The sequence below is a fragment of the Ranitomeya variabilis genome, chromosome 5 (genome assembly GCF_051348905.1).
Source record: "Ranitomeya variabilis isolate aRanVar5 chromosome 5, aRanVar5.hap1, whole genome shotgun sequence".
NCBI classification, from domain to species: domain Eukaryota; kingdom Metazoa; phylum Chordata; class Amphibia; order Anura; family Dendrobatidae; genus Ranitomeya; species Ranitomeya variabilis.
Window position 1 is genome coordinate 492,715,649 of NC_135236.1, and position 20,967 is coordinate 492,736,615.

The window sequence follows — 20,967 nt, forward strand, 5'->3', positions numbered from 1 at the left end:
CTGCCTGTTTCCCAGAAGATGTCTGTCATCTGGGTGGTCTGTGACCGTTTCTCTAAAATGGTCCATTTGGTTCCTCTGCCCAAGTTGCCTTCTTCTTCTGAGTTGGTTCCTCTGTTTTTTCAGAATGTTGTCCGATTGCACGGTATTCCTGAGAATATTGTTTCTGACAGAGGTACCCAATTTGTGTCTAGATTTTGGCGGGCATTCTGTGCTAGGATGGGCATAGATTTGTCTTTTTCATCTGCTTTTCACCCTCAGACTAATGGCCAGACCGAGCGGACTAATCAGACCCTGGAGACATATCTGAGGTGTTTTGTCTCTGCTGACCAGGATGATTGGGTTGCTTTTTTGCCATTGGCAGAGTTCGCCCTCAATAATCGGGCCAGCTCTTCCACCTTGGTGTCCCCGTTTTTCTGTAATTCGGGGTTTCACCCTCGATTTTCCTCCGGTCAGGTGGAATCCTCGGATTGTCCTGGAGTGGATGCGGTGGTGGAGAGATTGCATCACATCTGGGGGCAGGTTATGGACAATTTGAAGTTGTCCCAGGAGAAGACTCAGCGTTTTGCCAACCGTCATCGTCGTGTTGGTTCTCGGCTTTGTGTTGGAGATTTGGTGTGGTTGTCTTCTCGTTTTGTCCCTATGAGGGTCTCTTCTCCTAAGTTTAAACCTCGGTTCATCGGCCCTTATAGAATATTGGAGATTCTTAATCCTGTTTCTTTCCGTTTGGACCTCCCTGCGTCCTTTTCCATTCATAACGTTTTTCATCGGTCGTTATTGCGCAGGTATGAGGTACCTGTGGTACCTTCAGTTGAGCCTCCTGCTCCGGTGTTGGTTGAGGGTGAGTTGGAGTACGTTGTGGAGAAAATTTTGGACTCTCGTGTTTCCAGACGGAGACTCCAGTATCTGGTCAACTGGAAGGGTTACGGCCAGGAGGATAATTCTTGGGTCAATGCATCTGATGTTCATGCTTCTGATCTTGTTCGTGCCTTCCATAGGGCTCATCCTGGTCGCCCTGGTGGATCTGGTGAGGGTTCGGTGCCCCCTCCTTGAGGGGGGGGTACTGTTGTGAATTTGGATTCTGGGCTCCCCCGGTGGCCGCTTGTGGAATTGGACTTGTCATCCTCTTTCCTGTTTCACCTGGTTCCATCAGTAGTGGGTGTCGCTATTTAAGCTCATTTCTCTGGTGGTTTCTTGCCGGTCAACAATGTTATCTGATGCCTCTCAGTGCTTGTTCCTGCTTCTAGACTACTACTAGATAAGTTGGACTTTTGTCCATGTTTTGTTTTGCCTATTTGTTCCAGTTCACAGCTGAAGTTTTGTTACTGTGTCTGGAAAGCTCTCGTTGATCAGGGATTGCTACTCTGGCGTTATGAGTTAATGCCAGAGTTTAAGGTAATCTCTGGATGGTGTTTTGTTAGTGTTTTTCTGCTGACCATGAAAGTATACTATCTGTCTTCTGCTATCTAGTAAGCGGACCTCAAATTTGCTAAGACTATTTTCCTGCTGCGTTTGTTGTTTCATCTGAACTCACCGTCATTATATGTGGGGGGCTACTGTCTTCTTTGGAATATTTCTCTAGAGGTGAGCCAGGTCTTATATTTCCCTCTGCTAGCTATTTAGGTCTTAGGCCAGAGCTGGGCATCTAGCGATAAATAGGAAATGCTACCTGGCTATTTCTAGTTGCGCGGCAGGCTTAGTTCATGGTCAGTATAGTTCCATCTTCCGAGAGCTTGTCCCTCTATAGGCTTGCTATGATCTCTGCCTGCAGAGATCATGACAGAGATCACTCCAGCCAGCTCGGTCTGGAGACCTTTCTCTCTCAGTCTCCAGCCAGGAACTCCCTATCTTTCTAACCAACCCACCAGTTTTACCTAACTGTGAGGAGTGGCCTAGTGGATAGAACCTTTGCTCCCCCTGGTGGACTGGAGTGTGAAGTGTGTGGTGTGTCTGTGATACCTGGACAGAAGATCTCCTTTATTGCCATCAGACGTAATATCACTCCCCCTGGTGGAGGAATACTAGTACTGCAGCAACCAGGACTCCGGGGCGCTGCACACACGTTGCGGATTTTGCTGCGGATCCGCAGCGGATTTGGCGCTGCAGATCTGCAGCTGTTTTCCATGTGTTGTACAGTACCATGTAAACAAAATCTGCAGTGCACATGCTGTGGAAAAAAACGCGCGGAAACGCAGCGCTGTTTTTTTCCGCAGCATGTCAATTCTTTGTGAGGATTCCGCAGCGGTTTACACCTGCTCCTCAATAGGAATCCGCAGGTGTAAAACCGCAGGTGGAATCTGCAGAAAAACCGCGGTAAATCTGCAGTAAATCCGCGGGGGAATCCGCAGTGCAGTTTACCTGCGGATTCTGCAAAAACAGTGCGGGAAAAATCCACACACCAATCCGCAACGTGTGCACATACCCTAAACGACTTTGGGGTTTGTTATTTAACACAAAAAAGGACCTCAAAACACATAATACTTGATGAATAAAAATATATTCCTTTTTTTCAGCCCCCACAAAAAAATATGCAGCTATATATTTGCCTAATCCATGTCTACAGACTAGATTCTGCCACTCTCCCTGCTCCTGCGATACTCTCTCCCTTGGCTAAATGCAGATTGTATGTGTTACCAGCAGCAAAGCAAATGATTAGCCCTTAGAAGGGCTGTTGCTATGTTGGCTCAGCTTCAGCACCAGTATCAGCACTACAGGCCTCTGATTCGCGATAATGTGCACAGAGGCAGGGCTGCCACTAGAAATTTCGGGGCCCCATACTGGCAAAATTTTCGGGGCCCCCTTGAGACTCCGCCCAGGCTCCACCCCAGCCCCGCCTCCACGCTCCACCCCTCAAACTGTCCACAGTCCCACCGCTCTCTCTTGGAAAAATTCCACTTCTCATCTATCACACACTGACAGTTCCCATCACCAGATCACACATATAGCCGGCAGCTTTTGTTTTGGCCAAAAGTTTTTTTAAGCCACCAAAATGACAAGGTAGACACTTTTGGCTGGGCCCTACTCTACTGTAACCTATTAAATATTTGTTAAAATACAATTTAGGTATATTTTTATTTATTTTTCAATTTTTAAAATGACCTATAATACCACATACAAGGAACAAATACCACAACACCATGACCAGACACCATATTATCACCACAGTGACCTATAATACTATCTACAAGGCACAAATACCGCCACACCATGACCAGATGACATATTACCACCAGTGATCGAATAATATCAAATACAAGGAAAAAATACCACAACACCATGACCAGACCACATATTACCACCACATAGTGACTGAATACTACAATACTGATCAATAATAAAAAAAAACCCACAATACTATCACCATAAGTGCCATTATACACAGGAGATCTGTACTTAGTATACAGTGTCTGTGTACAGATAATACAGCGATCACTGGTGACATTATATACAGGAGCTCTGTATATAGTATACAGTGTATAGTGTCAGTGTATAGGTAACACTGACTCACCAGTGACGTCTCTAGGTGAAGTCCTTCATCTTTCATCCAGCACAGACCGCCATCACTTCATCCAGCCAGGACTCGTCTCTGCAGATAATAACACAGTTATCTCGAGCTCCGCTTGCAGAACACATTACTTAATTTTCCCAACTTCTACATTACACCACATGAAGAAGGCGACATAGTATCACTCTACACGGTAACAGGACCGCCCCCTCATTTAAAACAGTGTACTCAAAAAATAAAATAAATACATCACTGCAGTAATAATATCCCTAAATTAGTCCCTATGGTAATAATATTCGCCATCCTAGCCCCCGTGTGTCTCATTCCTGGCATCAGCCATATGTTCTCCCATCCTGCCCTCATGAGTATCCATTCTGCCCCATATGATCTCCCCATCCTGCCCCATCTGTCTCCATCGTATCCATCCTGCCCCATGATCCTGCCCCATCTGTCTCCAATCCTGCCTCCAGTGTCTCCATTCTGTCATCCTGCCCCAGTGTCCAGCATTCTGCCCCAATGTCCAGCATTCTGCCCCAGTGTCCAGCATTCTGCCCCAGTGTCCAGCATTCTGCCCCCTGTGTCCAACATTCTACCCCCTGTGTCCAGCTTTCTGCCCCCTGTGTCCAGCTTTCTGCCCCTGTGTCCAGCTTTCTGCCCATGTCCACCGTTCTGCCCCTGTGTCCAGCTTTCTGCCCCCTGTGTCCAGCTTTCTGTCCTGGGCCCCCCGGATCGCCGCTCTCAATAGAAAAAAAAAAAAAAAAGTTCTGCTTACCTGGCCACGCTCCTGCTCTCTGCACGCAGCTGAAGCGCGCATTCGCCGGCGACTGACAATGACGTCAGACGCCGGCGACATGCACGCTGCGGGCTGACGTCAGCTGCCAGCCTCAGATTGGCTGGCGGCTGTTAACTATTGACGTGTGGGCGCGGGCCCGCACGTCAATAGCTTTAAACAGCTGCAGCGCCGACCGCCGCCAAGGGCCCGGTTCAGCCTGCGGCTGTCGGTAGGGGCCCGGTGAGCAGATGAGACGGGGCCCGATGCGGGCCCCCTCTGCCCACCGGGCTCCATACGCCAGTCACGGCTGTAATGCCCTGATGGCGGCCCTGCCTGTGTCCAGCCTTCTGCCCCCGTGTCCAGCCTTCTGCCCCCGTGTCCAGCTTTCTGCCCCGTGTCCAGCTTTCTGCCCCATGTCCAGCTTTCTGCCCCGTGTCCAGCTTTCTGCCCCGTGTCCAGCTTTCTGCCCTGGGCCCCCCGGATCGCCGCTCTCAATAGAAAAGAAAAAAACAAAGTTCTGCTTACCTGGCCATGCTCCTGCTCTCTGCACGCAGCTGAAGAACGCATTCGCCGGTGACTGACAATGACGTCAGACGCCGGCGACATGCACGCTGCGGCTGATGTCAGCTGCCAGCCTCAGATTGGCTGGCGGCTGTTAACTATTGACGTGCGGGCGCGGGCCCGCACGTCAATAGCTTTAAACAGCTGCAGCGCCGACCGCCGCCAAGGGTCCGGTTCAGCCTGCGGCTGCCGGTAGGGGCCCGGTGAGCAGATGAGACGGGGCCCGATGCGGGCCCCTCTGCCCACAGGGCCCCATACGCCAGTCACGGCTGTAATGTCCTGATGGCGGCCCTGCACAGAGGCCTAGACAAGCAATCACTTCCTCCAATTCAAAGTGTCACAGAGCTGTGCAATGTCGTCAGTGTGCCCAACTTGTCCTTTTATAATCCTTGCTGAAGTCAAACAGCCAGTCAATAACAGTAATGCCACAACCAAGATGGCTACGGCATTACAGTGACTCACAGGCAATCCCCACATGCTTATTGCCTAATTGGTGCCAAAGATGCATGTTGGGGATTAGAGTTTTACATGGAGCACTGGCCATTGCTCACTGAATAACGAACACATCCGAACACTGTGATACTCTAGTGATAACCGAATATCACCGAACACGATCGCTCATCCCTAATACATATCCAAAAAGGTTATTACATTTTCCTAATTCATTCTTATCATTACTATTTTTATTTTACTGCATTCTTGTATTTTTTCCCTCCTCCTCTCCCTTTTTCGCTTTCCCCTTTTTTTTACATTCTAGGTTAATTCAGCATTTGTCTGAATTTTTCCTTATCTAATTGTTTTAATATACACTCACCGGCCACTTTATTAGGTACACCATGCTAGTAACGGGTTGGACCCCCTTTTGCCTTCAGAACTGCCTCAATTCTTCGTGGCATAGATTCAACAAGGTGCTGGAAGCATTCCTCAGAGATTTTGGTCCATATTGACATGATGGCATCACACAGTTGCCGCAGATTTGTCGGCTGCACATCCCAAAGATGCTCCATACAAGGCAGGATGGATCCATGCTTTCATGTTGTTTACGCCAAATTCTGACCCTACCATCCGAATGTCGCAGCAGAAATCGAGACTCATCAGACCAAGCAACGTTTTTCCAATCTTCTACTGTCCAATTTCGATGAGCTTGTACAAATTGTAGCCTCAGTTTCCTGTTCTTAGCTGAAAGGAGTGGTACCCGGTGTGGTCTTCTGCTGCTGTAGCCCATCTGCCTCAAAGTTCGACGCACTGTGCGTTCAGAGATGCTCTTAGGCCTACCTTGGTTGTAACGGGTGGCGATTTGAGTCACTGTTGCCTTTCTATCAGCTCGAACCAGTCTGCCCATTCTCCTCTGACCTCTGGCATCAACAAGGCATTTCCGCCCACAGAACTGCCGCTCACTGGATTTTTTTTCTTTTTCGGACCATTCTCTGTAAACCCTAGAGATGGTTGTGCGTGAAAATCCCAGTAGATCAGCAGTTTCTGAAATACTCAGACCAGCCCTTCTGGCACCAACAACCATGCCACGTTCAAAGGCACTCAAATCACCTTTCTTCCCCATACTGATGCTCGGTTTGAACTGCAGGAGATTGTCTTGACCATGTCTACATGCCTAAATGCACTGAGTTGCCGCCATGTGATTGGCTGATTAGAAATTAAGTGTTAACAAGAAGTTGGACAGGTGTACCTAATAAAGTGGCCAGTGAGTGTATGTTTTCTTTATGTTTTTTACATACATTTTATGATTGAAAGTAATTTATGTTTTTCTGCATGTTGTTTATACACAAGTTTTGTAATTGTGGAGTCATTTCCCTTGTTGTTCACTATAATTATCTGAATTTCCCATTTCCAATCATGTTGTCCCATTAAGGACTGACCTCTATAAATGGTCATGATAGTTATTCTGATTGTTACTGCCCTCTGAAACTCGTTCCATGAATAAAGAAACATTTTTTTTCTTTACACATTTGGATTTTGGTTGGCAGCGTTCCTGAAACCACGTTTTTGTTTTTATTTTCTTTGACTTACTGGACTCTGTTGGCATCTTCAGTAATCCGTTGTGGTAGTCTAGAGCAGCTAATCCATACATGTATATCAGTGTTGTGCTTTTCACAACTGCCTCAAGTGAGTTTCTAGTATTCACCTACCTTCATTCACTACTGGGGTATTGCACTTAGGAGCGCTCTCCTTTTTCTTCCCAAGGTGGATCTAGCATCTAAGAAATCTATTTTTCCTTGTGATGAATTATCCCCTCTTGAAAGACCCAATGGACAGGAAAGCAGACTCCTTACTTAAGAAATCATATTCTACGTTAGCTTCTAAGGCAGCCATGGCAATAATTCCTGTAGGAAGAATACTCAGTATTTGGTTAAACGATCTAACGAATTATCTGCAAAATGGGGTGGATAGGAAGTAAAGTTTCTCAGAAATCCCCATCATGAAATCTGCTAGTGAATTTCTTTGTGATGTCCCCTTGGATGTGCTCAGGCTCTATTCTAGATCCTTGGCTCTTATGAACTCAGTCCACAGAGCTCTGTGGATTAAGCAGTTGTTAGATGTTCCCTCAAAACTTAATTTTTGTTCCTTTCTCTTCCTTCCAGAAAGCTATTTGGATCTCAACATACCAACATCTTGAACAATCTGAATGAGGAAAAAGGATTTGCTTTCCCATCCTCCAGTAGGAGGTCAAACTTCAGGAATGTTTGTGCTGCAAACAAACAGCAGAGACCGGGGCAGTGGTGAAGACTCAACACTAGATCCGGAGATGGTAAGTAAAGCGCGGTTAGTTTTTTAACATTGAACTGCATCTCGGGACAATAGTTTACTGAAACCAGGAAATCCCTTTAAGTTCTTTGTTCTTATGTAACATGATAAAATAGAACCTGACCAAAGTATTTGGCACTTGCTAAAAAGGGTATAATACGCTTAATACTTCCTGAATCTTTAAACTTTTAGAGATTCTACAGGTCGACTTGGGCAGGACAGCAAAAAAATATGAGGGTTTTGCTGCATAACAATATATAGTAATGCTGTTATCCTTCTATGCTCCACATTTTGAGCAGAGTCAGTCTAAAAGCAAAGCTTCAGTCTTTTAATCAGTCGTATTTCAGAATGGAAACCAATTGTCACAGCTGCCTCTGTACCTGCGAGCTTGGCGTATACACTTGTGCACCTGATATCCGCACAGTCAACCATCACTTCACCTCTTGCCTTGTGCAAATTTTCCACAATATATATATTTTTCTTTTGGACTGGATTAAAATGAATTTACCAAAAACCTCTTGGCTCTAACCTAAAAATCTTCTGTAATTGCTGAAACAACTTGGCCTTGCATTTCCTCCTTTGCTGAAAAGAGTGTGTTTTAATCTTGTGAAACATTCATTTTTCTGAGAGTTCTTTCTGAGGATTAAATTCGAATTTGCATAAGCTGTTTGGACTTACTACTTTCAGTGTATACGGGACAAATAAGGACTTTAATGCACATTTTACAATACATACATTTTACATGTGCACAATGGCAGCGATCATTGACATTACATACTAATTACCACGTCCGTAAATACAGATCCGCTAGTTATTAGTGTCTTTGCGTTCAATATATCTATATTACACCATTTTCGGACATGGAGGGTCTGTCGTTGAGTTCACACAGAAAATGTACTACAGAAAGTACAGTGTCACATAATGAGATTTCACAAAGAATAAAATAATCTGGGCCACAATTAAAACATGTCTGGAACTTTTTGAAATGTAGCAAAATTGGATACTGTGATAAATTTGTAACAATATGTATATAAAAATGCATCTCCCAGTTCTGGACCTATTTGAAATACTAGAAGTCATTTGTGAAAGTTCTGACCTGATAGATTTTTTCCAATCAACTGTAAATGCTATTAGGGGGAAATCGAGAAGCAACAACAGTTCAGTCACAAAGTTGTAGACCACACAAACTCTTGGATACCATGTTGTCCTTAGAATTTGTCCATGTTTGTCCCAAGACCTGTGGCTCAGTAGTTTACTGAAATGGGTTACTTTGGTTAAGGTGATTAAATGGGACCATGAAAGAAAATTAAAAAAGACAATACACATGACCGTGCGCACACCTAATGTATATAAAATCTCTGCATGTTTATTGTAAATAGTATAACAGACAAATACTGAACAACCAATAAAATCAATTAAAACCTGAAAAAAATCTAACCATCATGACATGATATATCGATATGTTCAAATACAAAAATCTGATGTAGACTTATAAACTAACCCATTTGTAAAACTGTAGAAAAAAAATGTATGATGTATATAATAGCTAATACACAGAATATATCCCATACAGTTTGGGCATAATAATACTAGAAGTAGAATAGGATGGCAATAAACAAATAACCATGCAAAGACCTGAATAATAAGTATAACAATATAGCAAATCAATTTGACACTACACATGTAGCATTGGTAAGTATATAAATATATTAAATACTCATAAAAAGATGGAATTTGCCATCAGAATAATGAACTAGGATTAACAACGAAGCATGCAAAACCAATAATGTGATGTCCAAACAACAGAGAGGATAAAGAGAAAGGTATCAGAAGAATATAGTTATAATGCCATGTGTACGAATCCCACACGTATCGCCACTATTAGCAGCTTCATCAATGAAATCTTGATAGGTTTTAATTGTTTTTAATGGTTGTCCAGTATTTGTCTATGATATACTATTTATAATAAACATCTAGACATTTTAAATAGGCGAGCACACTGCCATGTGTATTGCCTTTTTTTGTTTCTTTACTGATCTTCATGACTTGCGTTGCACTCTAATTTGATATGGCTGTGCATGCCTCTCCTGTTGTGAATTTGGTTTTTGGGCTCCCCCGGTGGTCGCTGGTGGTACTGGACTTGTGTGCTTCACTTTCTCTGTTCACCTGTTTCCTTCAGGATGTGGGAGTATCCTATTTAGCCTTGCTGCTCAGTTATTCTAGTGCCGGCCATCAATGTAACCAGAGCCTTTCTGTTGCATGTTCCTGCTTCTAGACTATCATCAGCTAAGTTGGACTCTTAGTCCTAAGTTTGTTTTGCATTTTTGTTCCAGTTCACAGTTATGTTATGTTTCTGTAGCTGGAAGCTCTTGTGGGCCGAAATTACCACTCCGGTGTCATGAGTTGACACATGAGTCTTAAAGTAATTTCTGGATGGTATTTTAATAGGGTTTTCAGCTGACCGTGAAGTTCCCTATTGTATCTTCTTACTATCTAGTAAGCGGACCTCGCTTTGCTGAACCTACCTTCATACTGCGTATGTCTTTTCCTCTGAACTCACCGTCAATATATGTGGGGGGCTTCTGTCTCCTTTTTGGGGGAATTTCCCTAGAGGTAAGCCAGGTCTGTTTTTTCCTCTATTAGGGTTAGTTAGTTCTCCGGCTGGTGCTGGGCGTCTAGGGATAAAACGTAGGTACGTCACCCGGCCACTGTTAGTTGTGTGGTAGGTTTAGCTCACGGTCAGCTTGAGATTCCATCACCCAAGAGCTAGTCTGTTATTTAAGTTCTCTGACGTTCCCTTGCCATTGGGAACCATGACAGTATGGCCGGCCAAGGGTTAAAACCGTTGGCAGAAGAAAGGAGAGAAAAAGAAGTCTGCAGATTTATTTTTTTTTTTTTCTTCTGAGCTTGCTCTATAGTTGACTCAGTTGCATTTCTGCTCTAATTGCAGCCTTTGCCTCTCTCTCTCCTTCTAATCCTTGAATGGCTCTGATCTCACCTGATTAAAATGGATCCTCAGAGTTTGGCTACAGGTTTGAATAGTCTTGCTACGAAGGTTCAAAATTTACAGGATTTTGTTGTTCATGCTCCTATACCTGAACCTAGAATTCCTATACCAGAATTTTTCTCCGGGGATAGATCTCGTTTCCTGAATTTCAAATATAATTGTGAATTATTTCTTTCCCTGAGATCTCGCTCCGCTGGAGATCCCGCACAGCAGGTTAGGATAGTAATTTCCTTGCTGCGGGGTGACCCTCAAGACTGGGCATTTGCATTGGCACCCGGGGATCCTGCGTTGCTCAATGTGGATGCGTTTTTTCTGGCTTTGGGGTTGCTTTATGAGGAACCTAATTTAGAGATTCAGGCTGAAAAAACCTTGATGGCCCTATCTCAAGGGCAAGATGAAGCTGAAATATACTACCAAAAATTTCATAAATGGTCTGTGCTTACTCAGTGGAATGAGTGCGCCCTGGCGGCGAATTTCAGAGAGGGTCTCTCTGATGCCATTAAAGATGTTATGGTGGGGTTCCCTGCACCTACAGGTCTGAATGAGTCCATGACAATGGCTATTCAGATTGATCGGCGTTTGCGGGAGCGCAAACCTGTGCACCATTTGGCGGTGTCTTCTGAGAAGGCTCCAGAAAATATGCAATGTGATAGAATTCTGTCCAGAAGCGAACGGCAGAATTTTAGGCGAAAAAATGGGTTGTGCTTCTATTGTGGTGATTCAACTCATGTTATATCAGCATGCTCTAAACGTACAAAAAAGGTTGATAAGTCTATTTCAATTGGCACTTTACAGTCTAAGTTTATTTTGTCTGTGACCTTGATTTGTTCATTATCGTCAATTACCGCGGATGCCTATGTCGACTCTGGCGCCGCTTTGAGTCTCATGGATTGGTCCTTTGCCAGGCGCTGTGGGTTTGATCTAGAGCCTCTGGAAGTTCCTAAACCTCTGAAGGGTATTGACTCTACACCATTGGCTAGTAATAAACCACAATACTGGACACAAGTGACTATGCGTATGAATCCAGACCATCAGGAGACGATTCGCTTCCTTGTGTTGTACAATCTACATGATGTTTTGGTGCTCGGATTGCCATGGTTACAATCTCATAACCCAGTTCTTGACTGGAAAGCAATGTCTGTGTTAAGCTGGGGATGTCAGGGGGCTCATGGGGACGTACCTTTGGTTTCCATTTCGTCATCTATTCCCTCTGAGATTCCGGAATTTTTATCTGATTATCGTGATGTTTTTGAGGAGCCTAAGCTTGGTTCACTACCTCCTCACAGAGATTGCGATTGTACCATAGATCTGATTCCGGGCAGTAAATTTCCAAAGGGTCGTTTATTTAATCTGTCTGTACCTGAACATGCTGCTATGCGAGAATATATTAAAGAGTCCCTGGAAAAGGGACATATTCGTCCTTCTTCATCTCCCTTAGGAGCCGGTTTTTTCTTTGTATCTAAAAAAGATGGCTCTTTGAGGCCGTGTATTGATTATCGACTCTTGAATAAAATTACAGTCAGATATCAGTATCCTCTGCCACTGCTGACTGATTTGTTTGCTCGAATAAAAGGGGCTAAGTGGTTCTCTAAGATTGATCTCCGTGGGGCGTATAATTTGGTGCGAATTAAGCAGGGGGATGAGTGGAAAACCGCATTTAATACGCCCGAGGGCCATTTTGAGTATTTAGTAATGCTTTTTGGTCTTTCAAATGCCCCTTCAGTCTTTCAGTCCTTTATGCATGACATTTTCCGGGAATATTTGGATAAATTCATGATCGTGTATCTGGATGATATTTTGATTTTTTTGGATGACTGGGATTCTCATGTCCAACAGGTCAGGAGGGTTTTTCAGGTTTTGCGGGCTAATTCCTTGTGTGTGAAGGGTTCTAAGTGTATTTTTGGGGTTCAAAATATTTCTTTTTTGGGGTACATTTTTTCCCCCTCTTCCATTGAGATGGATCCTGTCAAGGTTCGGGCTATTTGTGATTGGACGCAACCTTCTTCGCTTAAGAGCCTTCAGAAATTTTTGGGCTTTGCTAATTTTTATCGTCGATTTTTAACTGGTTTTTCTGATGTTGCTAAACCTTTGACTGATTTGACCAAAAAGGGTGCTGATGTTGCTGATTGGTCCCCTGCTCCTATGGAGGCCTTTCGGGAGCTTAAGCGCCGCTTTTCTTCCGCCCCTGTGTTGCGTCAGCCTGATGTTACTCTTCCTTTTCAGGTTGAGGTCGATGCTTCCAAGATCGGAGCTGGGGCGGTCTTGTCGCAGAAAAGTTCCGACTGCTCCGTGATGAGACCTTGTGCGTTCTTTTCTCGAAAATTTTCGCCCGCCGAGCGAAATTATGATATTGGTAATCGGGAGCTTTTGGCTATGAAGTGGGCTTTTGAGGAGTGGCGTCATTGGCTTGAGGGGGCTAGACATCAGGTGGTGGTATTGACCGATCACAAGAATTTGATTTATCTTGAGTCTGCCAGGCGCCTGAATCCTAGACAGGCGCGCTGGTCGCTGTTTTTCTCTCGGTTTAATTTTGTGGTCTCATACTTACCAGGTTCTAAAAATGTGAAGGCGGATACCCTTTCTAGGAGTTTTGAGCCTGATTTCCCTGGTGATTCTGAACCTACAGGTATCCTTAAGGATGGGGTGATATTATCTGCTGTTTCCCCAGACCTGCGACGGGCTTTGCAGGAGTTTCAGGCGGATAGACCTGATCGTTGCCCGCCTGGTAGACTGTTTGTTCCTGATGATTGGACCAGTAGAGTCATCTTGGAGGTTCATTCTTCTGCGTTGGCAGGTCATCCCGGGATCTTTGGTACCAGGGATTTGGTGGCTAGGTCCTTCTGGTGGCCTTCTCTGTCTCGAGATGTACGAGTTTTTGTGCAGTCTTGTGATGTTTGTGCTCGGGCCAAACCTTGTTGTTCTCGGGCCAGCGGATTGTTGTTATCTTTGCCTATTCCAAAGAGGCCTTGGACTCACATCTCTATGGATTTTATTTCTGATCTCGCTGTTTCTCAGAAAATGTCTGTCATCTGGGTGGTGTGTGACCGTTTTTCAAAGATGGTTCATTTGGTGCCCTTGCCTAAGTTGCCGTCCTCTTCCGAGTTGGTTCCTCTGTTTTTTCAAAATGTGGTTCGCTTGCATGGTATTCCGGAGAATATCGTTTCTGACAGGGGGACCCAGTTCGTGTCTAGATTTTGGCGGGCGTTCTGTGCTAGGATGGGCATTGATTTGTCTTTTTCGTCTGCGTTCCATCCTCAGACTAATGGCCAGACTGAGCGAACTAATCAGACCTTGGAGACTTATTTGAGGTGTTTTGTGTCTGTGGATCAGGATGACTGGGTTGCCTTTTTGCCGTTGGCGGAGTTTGCCCTCAATAATCGGGCTAGTTCTGCCACTTTGGTTTCTCCTTTCTTTTGCAATTCGGGGTTTCATCCTCGCTTTTCTTCTGGTCAGGTGGAGTCTTCGGATTGTCCTGGAGTGGATACTGTGGTGGTAAGGTTGCATCGGATTTGGGAACAGGTGGTGGACAATTTGGAGTTGTCCCAGGAGAAGACTCGGCATTTTGCTAACCGCCGTCGTCGTGTTGGTCCTCGTCTTCGTGTTGGGGACTTGGTGTGGTTGTCTTCTCGTTTTGTCCCTATGAGGGTTTCTTCTCCTAAGTTTAAGCCTCGGTTCATCGGCCCGTATAAGATTTTGTAGATTCTTAACCCTGTGTCCTTTCGATTGGACCTCCCGGCATCTTTTTCTATCCATAATGTCTTCCATCGGTCATTATTGCGCAGGTATGAGGTACCGGTTGTGCCTTCCGTTGAGCCTCCCGCTCCGGTGTTGGTTGAGGGTGAATTGGAGTACGTTGTGGAGAAGATCTTGGACTCCCGTGTTTCCAGACGGAAACTTCAGTATCTGGTCAAGTGGAAGGGCTACGGTCAGGAGGATAATTCTTGGGTGACAGCCTCTGATTTGGTCCGTGCCTTTCATAGGGCTCATCCTGATCACCCTGGTGGTTCTTGTGAGGGTTCGGTGCCCCCTCCTTGAGGGGGGGGGTACTGTTGTGAATTTGGTTTTTGGGCTCCCCCGGTGGTCGCTGGTGGTACTGGACTTGTGTGCTTCACTTTCTCTGTTCACCTGTTTCCTTCAGGATGTGGGAGTATCCTATTTAGCCTTGCTGCTCAGTTATTCTAGTGCCGGCCATCAATGTAACCAGAGCCTTTCTGTTGCATGTTCCTGCTTCTAGACTACTATCAGCTAAGTTGGACTCTTAGTCCTAAGTTTGTTTTGCATTTTTGTTCCAGTTCACAGTTATGTTATGTTTCTGTAGCTGGAAGCTCTTGTGGGCCGAAATTACCACTCCGGTGTCATGAGTTGACACATGAGTCTTAAAGTAATTTCTGGATGGTATTTTAATAGGGTTTTCAGCTGACCGTGAAGTTCCCTATTGTATCTTCTTACTATCTAGTAAGCGGACCTCGCTTTGCTGAACCTACCTTCATACTGCGTATGTCTTTTCCTCTGAACTCACCGTCAATATATGTGGGGGGCTTCTGTCTCCTTTTTGGGGGAATTTCCCTAGAGGTAAGCCAGGTCTGTTTTTTCCTCTATTAGGGTTAGTTAGTTCTCCGGCTGGCGCTGGGCGTCTAGGGATAAAACGTAGGTACGTCACCCGGCCACTGTTAGTTGTGTGGTAGGTTTAGCTCACGGTCAGCTTGAGATTCCATCACCCAAGAGCTAGTCTGTTATTTAAGTTCTCTGACGTTCCCTTGCCATTGGGAACCATGACACTCTCCTTTGTTTACATGAAAATGGGATGGTGATGCTCAATGCCAAGAGTCAGTGGTTGTTCGTTGTAGAGCACGCAGCCACTGGACAATGATGCATCATGTTTCACTATCTTGTAGCCTTGTGGATTATTGCAGGCTTGGCTGATGCCTGTAGAATGTCACCTATTTGAATGGAAAGAGTACTGGAAAATGTGGTGGAATGTTAATGAGATGTAACTATGTTTTTGGGTTCACACTAGGCATCTTATTTCCAGTGAAGGTTAATTTTAATGCTACAACATCCACAGACATTAAACTATATTGCGACAAAAAAGTGACTTTTCTATTTCAGCATGATTGTCTCCTTGTGCAAAAAGATAGTTCCATAAGAACATAATTCCCACAGGCACTCTCCAAAATCATATGGAGAGCCTCGCAAGATGATAGACTCAAAAACGAAGCACAACTCCACATTTCCAACATTGATTTGAAAATTAAATGTCCAATAACCTCATTCATATCTATTGTACTGTAGTAAGGATTTTCTGTGCATCTGTATATGGGTACAGCAGGTAAAGCAAACTAATTTCAACCTGTTCAAAGATGGTTGCCTGGAAAAAGAATATACATTTTCTGCTCCTACACTAGGCTTCTCTGAAGTAATTTTGATCATGATTATCTAAAAATTAGCTTAGGTCGTAAGTAGAGTTGTGCGAATGATCAGAATCGGTCGTCGAATCTGAATTTGCCATATTCGTTGCACATTGGTACCCTATTCGTACCAAATTTATGTTTGATGATCGGTTCCGAACATATTCAGTAATTTCTACTCACATTGACTCCAATGACGTTCGACTGTGTTCGGTGAATATTGCAAAAAAATATTCCCCGCCGATTGTAATCGGAAACTAATATTTAAATATTTGCTCAAATCCAGTCGTAAGGATAGGAATCACTTCTTCAAAGAATGACTCCTTCAAAAGGTAAAGGACTTAGCTACAAAATATTTTTTCTTTTGTTTTGCGGGCATGGTGCTGTCATCATTGTGGCGGGACGCATAGATGACATTGTGCCAGCCCGTCTAATCAAAAGCCGCGTCGGGGATCACAGAGGGTAAGAGATTCACGAGCCTCCCATCCAGCGGCAAGAGACCAACATGGCTGATGGACCAGAGTCATAGGAATTTTTATATACCCATCTCTAGTTGCTATTGTTAAATTTCTTTTTCAGTCTGTAATCTTCTTTCATTCAATCTTCAGTCCACCTGATTTCCAATTTGCAGCTTAATACAAATTTCATATTTTTCTTTTGTGGGAATGTTTCCCTAATATAGGCTGAATGTGAGGTCTGTGTTTATCCACAATACTGCTTTCATCATTAGGCAATATATCAAAATTTTCTATCCTACATTTATTTTCTTGTTCATATGCTTTTCCATTCCATTTCTATAGGCTTTTTTGTCTGCCCTTCCTGAGATCTTAGGCTACTTTCACACTAGCGTCGCTTGCTGTACGTCGCAATGCGTCGTTTTGGAGAAAAAACGCATCCTGCAAAGTTGCCCGCAGGATGCTTTTTTCTCCATAGGCTTGCATTAGCGACACATTGCGACGTATGGCCACACGTCGAATCCATCGTGCGACGGATGCGTCGTGTTTTGGCGGACCGTCGCCACAAAGTTACATGTAACGTTTTCTTGTGCGTCGTGTCTGCCATTTCCGACCGCGCATGCGCGGCCCGGAACTCTGCCCCCTCCTCCCTGGACATTACAATGGGGCAGCGGATGCATTAAAAAACTGCATCCGCTGCCCCCGTTGTGCTACTTAACACACTGTCCGTCGGGCCGACGGTTTGCGACGGTCCGTACCGACGGACTAGTGTGAAAGTAGCCTAAGCTGCTTTCCACTCTTTCTACCCCCTGGAGATCTATTGTCTATAACACAGAGAAGGGAAAGGTGTGAGCAAAGAGCCTTGTATTAGTTTTACAAAAACACTTCGCTACATAAAAGGACTTGGAGACACTAGGCAGCACCAAAATGGTGGCAAAATTTCCATGTAGAATATTTTGAAAGTTGCTTAATTTTGCATTTAAATAGCAAATGGACAATGTCAAATAATTGCAGATGTGGAAAAATATTGTTGGTACCCTTCTTTTATAACTTAACCCCTTTCTGACCTTGGACGCGATAGTACGTCTGAGGTCAGATCCCCTGCTTTGATGCAGGGCTCCGCGGTGAGCCCACATCAAAGCCGGGACATGTCAGCTGTTTTGAACAGCTGACATGTGCCTGCAATAGCGGCGGGTGAAATCGCGATTCACCCACCGCTATTAACTAGTTAAATGCCGCTGTCAAACGCAGACAGCGGCATTCAACCGGCCGGAAATGATCGCATTGCCGACCGCCGTCACATGTTCAGAGGTCAGCGATGCTTCTGAATAGTAACCATAGACGTCCTTGAGACCTCTATGGTTACTGATGCCGGTCTGCTGTGAGCGCCCCCCTGTGGTCGGCGCTCATAGCACACCTGCATTTCTGCTACATAGCAGCGAACATCAGATCGCTGCTATGTAGCAGAGCTGATCGTGTTGTGCCAGATTCTAGCCTTCTTATGGAGGCTATTGAAGCATGGCAAAAGTAAAAAAAAAGTAAAAAAAATGTGAAAAATATAAAAGTTTAAATCACCCCCCTTTCACCCCATTCAAAATAAATCAATAAAAAAAAAAATCAAACCTACACATATTTGGTATCGCCGCGTTCAGAATCGCCCGATCAATAAAAAAAGCATTAACCTGATCGCTAAACGGCGTAACGAGAAAAAAATTCGAAACCCCAGAATTACGTTTTTTTGGTCGCCGCGACATTGCATTAAAATGCAATAACGGGCGATCAAAAGAACGTATCTGCACCGAAATGGTATCACTAAAAACGCCAGCTCGGCGCGCAAAAAATAAGCCCTGAACCGACCCCAGATCACGAAAAATGGAGACGCTACAAGTATCAGAAAATGGTGCAATTTGTTTTTTTTTATAGCAAAGTTTGGAATTTTTTTTCACCACTTAGATAAAAAATAACCCAGTCATGTTAGGTGTCTATGAACTCATACTGAAATGGAGAATTATAATGGCAGGTCAGTTTTAGCATTTAGTGAACCTAGCAAAAAAGCCTAACAAAAAACAAGTGTGGGACTGCACTTTTTTTGCAATTTCACCGCACTTGGAATTTTTTTCCCGTTTTCTAGTACAAGACATGGTAAAACCAGTAATGTCGTTCAAAAGTACAACTCGTCCCGCAAAAAATAAGCCCTCACATGGCCAAATTGACGGAAAAATAAAAAAGTTATGGCTCTGGGAAGGAGGGGAGTGAAAAACGAATACGGAAAAACGGAAAATCCCAAGGTCATGAAGGGGTTAAATAACTAGAAACTGACAAATGAATTTTCAATTTAAATTTACTGACTATCAACTAATGAAAATCAGTCATTGCTTTTGAATTGTGGTATGACAGAAAAACGTAAGAAAACTAAACTAGTGATAATGGGCTAGACAAACATTATGGTACCCTTAACTTAATAACAATCTTTATTTTTATATAGTGCTAACATATTACGCAGCACTTTACAGACTTTATCATCACTGTCCCCAATGGGGTTCACAATCTAAATTCCCTATCAGTATGTCTTTGAAACTTAATATTTTGTTGTAACTGTCAATGAGACTTTAACATCAGTCTTAAGGCCCCGTCTCACTAAGCGATTTACCAACGATCACGACCAGCGATATGACCTGGCCGTGATCGTTGGTAAGTCGTTGTGTGGTCGCTGGGGAGCTGTCACACAGACAGCTCTCTCCAGCGACCAACGATCAGGGGAACGACTTCGGCATCGTTGAAACTGTCTTCAACGATGCCGAAGTCCCCCTGCAGCACCCGGGTAACCAGGGTAAACATCGGGTTACTAAGCGCAGGGCCGCGCTTAGTAACCCGATGTTTACCCTGGTTACCAAAAAAAACAAACACTACATACTCGCCTTTCGGTGTCCAGGTCCCTTGCCGTCTGCTTCCTGCTCTGACTGAGCCGCCGTACAGTGAGAGCAGAGCGCAGCGGTGACGTCACTGCTGTGCTCTCACTTCTCACTGTACGGCGGCAGTCAGTGAGAGCAGGAAGCAGACGGCGAGGGACCTGACGGACATCAGAAGGCGAGTATGTACTGTTTGTTTTTTTTTACATTTACGCTGGTAACCAGGGTAAACATCGGGTTACTAAGCGCGGCCCTGCGCTTAGTAACCCGATGTTTACCCTGGTTACCAGTGAAGACATCGCTGGATCGGTGTCACACACACCGATTCAGCGATGTCAGCGGGACCTCAACGACCAAAAAAAGGTCCAGGCCATTCCGACACGACCAGCGATCTCACAGCAGGGGCCTGATCGCTGGTACGTGTCACACATAGCGAGATCGCTATGGAGGTCGCTGTTGCGTCACAAAACTTGTGACTCAGCAGCGATCTCGCTAGCGATCTCGCTATGTGAGACGGGGGCTTTAGCCCATTCCTTGTGAGTAAACTGTTCCAGATATCGAAGTTTTGTAACCCAATAATGCACGCTCCATCTAGAGATAAAATGTATAAATACTTTATTCAATTCATATAAAAAAAACACATGGCTCATCGTATAATCACAGGGATCATAGAAACCACTTGAGTCCATTGCTTTGCACTTAATCATTTTTGGATGTTTTTAGCGGTGTATTGAAACTAGAGTTGAGCTAATATGTTCGGAATCGGTCGCAGAATCTGAATTTGCCATATTCATGCCGTATGTGTACCGTATTCATGCCAAATTTATGTTTGTTTATCAGTTCCGAACATATTCTGTAAATTCTACTCCCACTGACTCCAATGACGTTCGGCGAATATTGCAAAAACAATGAATTGAAAAATTCGCTCAACTCTAATTGAGACATTATCCTGTTGGAGGACACACAATCTGTGACTCAGACTAAGGTTTCGGGAACTGGGCAGAACATTTCACTCCAGAATGCCTTGATAGTCTTGAGATTTAAATGTAGCCTGCAGATTCAACACACTGTACCAGATGCAGCAAAGCAGCCCCAAAAGATAACCAGTTCTTCTCAATGTTTTACAGTCGGTACAAAGTTCTTTTCTTTGTATGCTTCATTTTTGCATCTTTGAACATAGAGCTGATGCGACGTTCCAAAAAAGCTCGTTTTGTTTCATTTGTTCAAAATACATGCTGCCAAGATCTTTGTGGCTTGTCAATATGCATTTTGGCAAATTTCAGGCTTTTTTTAGGATTTGCTTTCAACAGTGATTTCCTCCTCAGTCATCTTCCAATAAGTCCACTTTAGAAAAGACAGCAACAGATGGTGGAATTTGACACTAATGTACCTTGACCTTGGAGTTGATTTCTAATCTCTTTGGAAGTTGTTTGGGGCTCTTTGATTACCATTGGTATTATTCATCTCTTCAATTTCCCTCTTGTGGTCACACTTCTACAGTCCTTAAACTTCTGAATAATATGTGAAAGTGTAGTAACAGGAATATCAAGCTGTTTAGAGATGGTCTTATACCCTTTACCTTTAACATGTTTA